Here is a 6,861-nt window from a genome sequence, read left to right as displayed (position 1 = left end):
TTCTCTCTCTCAACCCCATGTGTGTCTTTGTGTGTGTCTGTGTGTCTCTGTGTGTGGTTTTAAATCAGAGCTGCTACCTCCTGCATGTCCAGATAAAGTCCAAAGGTTGTGTCCTGTGGGAGCAGCTCTCAGACACGTCTAAGCCACAGTAGCTTGGGTGCTGTTCTTCACTGCACTGTGACCTCTTCTGTCCATGTTCTGGCAGCAGCCCAGCCTGGTCAATAAAGATTTCCAGGTGCCCAAAGTCTAACCTCTAGAAGGTCAGATTTTCAAAGGTGGGTCAGCAAGCAGGATTCTGTCAGCATTCATCACATTGGTTTGGGGAACCAAAGTGTAAAAATATACAACAATCTTGTGTAGGTTAGCTGGTGTCACTAAACTCTGTAATCTAAAGCTTTCCAAGGACAACTTATAGCCATAGTTCCCTGTTTTAGCATTTACTCACTCCTTCTGAAAGATGGGCTAGAGTGATGGATGGAAGGACAGTAGTTCTATTAAAAGCAAAAATCTCATCTCTCAAAGACCATTTGTGATCACTTTAATGAAACGACTGGAAAACCAGTAATGTCATTTTAGCCAATGCTAACATCATTTAGCTGTGAAAGGAGGACAATTAAAATGGTGCTCCCTGCAGAGAAGAGTTCACTCAATAACTTCCTCAACTTTCAAGACACTTTTGTTTTATTAGATGCTGTTAGCTTCATGTTAGTCACAGGGAAAAAAAAATGCCCACATACACACGCACAACTAAATGTAGTCAGTTTGCTCAGCTGCTGCTGACGTCACTGCTGCCCACTAGGAGTGAGTTACTGTAATAACCCCCTTTTATTAATCATAGGCTGGAGGAAGCACAAAGTGAGTGACATCATTAGGCAAAGGACTGGCTAACTCATGCTCCAGTTTACTCAGCTTTATTATAATATTTCTCAAGTGTCATATGAAAGTGATTACCATTTCACACTTTCCCCCCCCCCCCCCCCCCCCCCCCCNCCCCAAGCAGTCATCCCTAACCTTCGATTCACACTCCCAGGGAAGAGTTAGGTTTTCAGATGAAGGTATACAAGAGCCAACTCTCAGTAAGGGACCTTATTCCAGAAAAGAATATCCCCAGAACAGCCTCTTCCTGGGCTAGAGGGGGAGGCAGTTTCTGAAAAGGATAGACTTCTGCTTCACTCCGACCCCAGTGGCAGCATCCTACTGCAGAAGACAGTTCTGGCATGCCTTCAAGGTGACCTACCTAGGTATTGGATTCTGCACACCTGAGCTCCAAAATGTGAAGATTCCACTGGGAGAGTGGCAAACATGGGTTGTTACATGGGTTGTTGAAGTGAGACTGTGTGGGGTTAAACTCAGTATTTTTAGACTTGAGGACTTCTGAAAACATCCGTTATCAGTAGTGAAGTTCCCCTGCCTAGAGAGTGCTGGTCACAGTGCACATCTTCCACAGGTAACAATCATGCAGTATGAAGGTATCACTACAAACCCAGCACGTAGAACATGACTGCTGTGTAAGCAATGTGGCCATGGGTGGCATTTTTTTCTCTTTCTTAAAAAGCTTCATTGTTTAAAATGTGTGTTCTCTGTCTTTCTACATTAAACACTGGGAAGACATGCAAACATCTGTAGCTAGGTACTGGGGTAGATTAGGAAAAGGGACACCTAGCTGCATACTCAGCTTACACAGTTGCTCAAAAGTCGTAAGCCAGCTCACATCTGTGTGGTCCAGTTCCTCACAGACTCCTACATACCCAATAGAGAACTTCTGGAAACTGACGTCAGGTGGTTAAAGGGAAAAAGGAAGACAGCTCAGAAATATCCAAGGTCACTGCATCATATACTCTCCCATTTTATCTTCTCCTCCTCCTCCTCCTCCTCCTCCTCCTTCTTCTAAGTTCTCACAGCTCATGCTGAGCTTGACCTTGCAACCTTGCAATGCTGCTGCTTCCACATCCACGTTCTTGGATTAGAGGAATGTACTACCACACCCAACTTGTGTTTTCTCTTGACTATACATAAACTGTCTGACTGTCCCCATGATGATGGGGAAAAATGTTTTCCCATAATCTGAGTTGTCTTTAAGCTCACAAACAGGCATCTAACAGGTGTTATTTTATAGAGGCATTCACTCATTCTCTTTCTAACCTGAGGATATTTTACTGAGTCAAAATAAAGTTTAGTTAGGCACATATGAGAGATGGAATGGTTGAAGAAAAGAGAGGACTAGAATCCTGGGATAGTAAGATACTGATAAAATTGACTTGACAGTTGCAGAACATAATAATTAAATGAAATATGTTACTACTTGGGTCTTTTCTGGCTGAGTATTGAATCATGAGCAGTCTACGAGGAGATGGGTTTGGCTTCCAGAATGACAGAAAGGACCAGCCTGAAGAGGTTACATGGTAGATCAATTACACAGAGCAACCATAAAATGTTCACGCTGCAAGCTTCCTTATGCAAAGAATACCAGCACATGAAGGTGCAGGTACAGCCAGGTAACTGGGGGCTAATTCAAATTCCTTACCTGTGCATGTGGCAGTCTTCAACCTTTCTATGGTTAGATCATGCTTCACTTCACTCCTTTTCTGATGAGGGGGTATTCTTGAATTCCAGAAGATGCTCATCTGGAATCAGAGCAAAGCCTCTCAAAAAACAAATTATGTTTGTTAATGCTGTGACTAAGGGAAGTGCCCATGGGGTCACTGGAAACTCATGAAAATTTCTGAAGCAGAAAAAACAAAAAACCACAAACAAAAACAAGACAAACAGACAAAAAGAAAACAAAACAAAACAAGACACAAAACAAAACAAAACAAAAAACAAGGTGACCACCAAGGGAAGTAAATCTTAGGGACTTGGGAGAATATTCCAGACTTACCAGGTGGTTGAGCTGTTGCTCCCTTGGAAAGATACAGCAGCACCCTCTTCTGGTGCACTCACATAGAAGGAAACTTCAGAGGATAGCTGAGGCATCCACTCCCAGTCTTTGCTTTTCAAATGACACATCGTGAATTTAAAAGTAACATAGAACATGAAAATGCATGTAAGTGTAAGAATGTGAGTCCACGGACTCTTCCTCCCCAGAATGCTCACTATTCTGAAGTATGGGCAAAACAAAATTGGGAAGGAGATGTAATTGGATAAACTGATATTGTCATCTGTCATTCATTATATGTTGACGATTTTCAGTGGCCACATTTCTTGAAAAAGTAATGCCTGAAAAAAAAGTAATGTCTGAAGGATAGTTAATCAAATAAATTCCTTTATTTTTAAGCCAGTAAACTAGCTGCAAAGCTAGTTTCAAAATTTTGTAGGCATATTTTTTTTATGTTCTGAGTTCATGTCTTATTATTGCTTAAGGTAAATTCCTGATGGGTCAGAAATGTGGACACATTCAATATCCCCATCCGTGTTATCAAGTTACCCTCTTCCAAGTCCTAATAGTGTAAGAGTCTGGCCCCTTCACTGCGTTTCATCCTGGGTCTTAGCCTAGTTCTAACTCTCCTATCAAGATAAATCAGGTGTACATTTTCTTTACATTTGGGTTTTTAAGGTGCTCATTAAAATTAAACATTTCATCATTCATTTGTGTGAGTTACTTTTAGGTCACTGCTATATTTCAGACTTTCATGTTTCAAATAAACTGAATTATATACAATTTAATAAAAGCATATTTTACTGTTATTAAGGAATCTTCTGCTCCCCATTGTAGTGATATCTCCCCTGTTAGTTTCTTATCATTTCATTTTGTTTAGAGGATTTCAAACAAAACACCGTTTCCATTCAGACCATTCTAGTAAACTTCATGGATGTTGAGTTTTTCCTATCCGGAAATCCAGTAGATATTCACCTGGGCTTTTTTCTAAGTGTTTATTTTACATTCTATTTTTAGTCCTGAATATCCAAAGTGCATTCTGCCATGCCGACCAAGAGATTCATAGCAACCTAAATATGTAAACTCTAGCCTTCTGTATCTGTCCTTACTGAAAATGTGTCATTTAATAATGATAAATCATTAAATAGTATTTATTTTTAACTGCAGTAGTTTTTCTATTTATAAAAAAATTGTTTTAAAAATGCTTTCTTCTGTTCCATTTTTTGACACGTGTTTTTGTTTGTTCCTACAGTCTTCTCCAACATGTAATAAATTTTTGGTTTGAAAGGCTTTAGGTTCAAAGGTTAACTTTGTCTTTGCTATTTTGCTGAATCCTTTTCTGTTAGTGGCAGAATTTATGCAAAAGATCTCAGTTGTCATTTTATTTCTTTTCTGGTGATTCGCTTTTTAAAGATTTATTTTCTTTATTTAAATTGGGGTAGACTGTGTGCATTAAGAATGCCCCCAAAAGTCAGAGGTGTAAGATCCCCTGGAGCTGAGGTCACAGGCATTTGTAAACCACCTAGCATGGGTGCTCAGGACTCTATCCTGGTCTTCTGCAGGGTCTCATTCGTAAACACTGGACAATTTCTTACCCTCTGGGCTCAGTTTTAAAGAGTATGTCCTTTTTTAAAATGAACTTACTATCTTCTTTACCACCTTATCCTTGCTTGCTCAGGGACCAATTTTTTTTTTTTTTTGTGGACAAGTCAAACAAGATGCAGGATGCCCCTGACTTCAGCAGGTGCATAGTTCACCCCTATTCAAGTTGAAGGCAAAATTCAGCACTCAAATGGAAAGTGACTTTTCTTTGTATTTAGGAGCAAGTTCCAGAAGGAGGAAAAGAAAATACAAAGACTAGAAAAATTCTCATGGTGGGTACCACTTTTAAGAGCATATTATCAAGTCCTTCCCCCTGTGCAATATTCTATAGTATTCTGAAGCACTTCCCTTTGTAGTCTGTAAGGAGTTTTAACAATCCTGTACTGTCCTCAAATACCAAAACATTCCCCACTGTGGTGTCTCTGATAGCTGGGTGTTTGTTTGTGTGACACTGGGTATTGAATCTGGAGCCTCAAGCTCACTGAGCAAGCCTTAGACTCTGCTCTATGTGGCCAGCTCACATTTTACATTTTACTGTGAGTCTCATTATATTTCCCAGGCTATCCTTGCACTCACTCTGTACCCCCAGAGGAACCTTGAACTTTCAACCCCCTTACCCAAATCTATTGCATAGCTGAAATTGGAGGCCTATACCATCAAACCCAGCTTCTGACAACTATTTGACATCAGGATGGAATTCTGAGTTCAAATTTTAGTTTTTAAATACAATAGACTAGGAACATTTATTTCCTGTCATCGATGATTTTGAGACATCATCCTCTGGGTACCTATTTCTTATAGCAGCAAATGTCTTTCCTGGAGGGAGCAACAGCTGAGAGGAAGAAAATAATTTTAAGTTGTTTTTTCATGTTATTTTTTTAATAAAATTGAACTTTTATTTGAACACAATGAATAATTTCTCCATTTTTTTTCTTTTTTTTCTTCATGTTATTTTTATTTATTCACTTTACATCTCGCTCACTGCCCCTTCACCCCTTGTCACTCCTCCCCCTCTCCTTGTTCTCTGAGAGTGTGGAGCCCCCTCTGGTATTCACTCACTCTGGCACATCAAATCTCTGTGGGGCTAGATGCATTCTCTTTCACTGAGGTCAGACAAGGCAGCCCAGCCCAGCTAGAACATATCCCACAGACAGGCAACAGCTTTTGTGATAGCCCCTACTCCAGTTGTTCAGGACCCATAGGTATGAGCAGGGAGGCCTAGGTCCAGCCCATGTGCACTCTTCGGTTAGTATATGCTCTTTAGTTGGTGGTTCAGTCTCTGAGAGCCCCCAAGGGTCCAGGTTATTAACTCTGTTGGTCTTCCAGTGGAGTGCCTGAAATCTGAGGAAGAAAATCTTTAAGAAAGAGACCTTGGAGCTCCATATTTAAGATGAAAATGTGAGAAGAGAAGCTTTTGAAAATTTTGAAGAGTATCCATGATTGCAGGAGAAAAGTGAGCTCAGAGCTACCAGAAGGCCAAGAAAAAAGTTTGGAGTATCAGGACAGACAATGCGTGAACAGTGAGTCTGGTAGCTGTGACAGAACCCAAATCATCACCAGATGAAACAGATGGGATCCAGGTGAAGGAGACTGAATTTTGGGAGCCTTACCTTTGAAGCAGACTGGTGTCCAGAGAGGCTGGTTGCCTGGCTACTGTGGGGTGAGCATCATATCCACCACATGCTGCTCTGAGACTTTCTCCCTCACCACGGGCACTCAGGTAATGGGACCATGTCACCATGAAATGGAGCCTCTGAAGTATAAGTCAAAAATATGTTATTATTTCCAGTGTTTTGTCACAGTGATAGAAAGCTTAATACCATAGATAACATTAGGAAGCTCTAAGAAACATTAAATGCAGATGAAGTTCCCAGTGACACCAAATCACTTGCATGTTTTATGATACCCAGTTGGTTTTGTTTTGTTTTTTAGCTCAAGGTGTACAAGAAAAAAACTGATAGTTTCAATGAAGGATTGCTGTCCAGAAGTCCATTACACCATGATTTTAAAAAAAAAATCCTATAACTGTCCTTCCTGTCTGAGCAGACTTTGGGCACAAACAGCGAAGCCAGTCCCACAACATCCAGAGAAAGATCTACTCCCTGTTATTCTAACACACCCAGGACCACAAGATCTCAGGATCCCAGGATCCCAGGACCCCAGGAGCTTGGTCACACCAGGATCTCAGAGTCCCAGACACAGCTTGACTCCCAGGAGCTCTGACATACCTAGGATCTCAGGATCACAGGATCCCAGAATCACAGGATCACAATGACACCTGAACTCTGAGGAGTTCTGACACAACTAGGATCACAGGAGGAACAGGCTACAGTCAGATATATCGAGGGCAGGTAGCACTAAAGATAATCAGATGGCAGGAGGCA

General features: G+C 41.0%; 1 pseudogene across 1 annotated transcript in view; it reads left to right on the top strand.

Annotated features, from left to right (window-relative positions):
• LOC115029097 overlaps positions 1-6,861 on the top strand; it is a 192,978-nt pseudogene that overhangs the window by 14,925 nt on the left and 171,192 nt on the right. The gene's annotated exons all lie outside the window — the stretch shown is intronic.

This window comes from Mus caroli, chromosome 13, assembly GCF_900094665.2.
Source record: "Mus caroli chromosome 13, CAROLI_EIJ_v1.1, whole genome shotgun sequence".
In the NCBI taxonomy this organism is placed as follows: domain Eukaryota; kingdom Metazoa; phylum Chordata; class Mammalia; order Rodentia; family Muridae; genus Mus; species Mus caroli.
The sequence above is the reverse complement of the archived record's forward strand: the minus strand, read 5'-3'. Positions and strand labels throughout refer to the sequence as shown.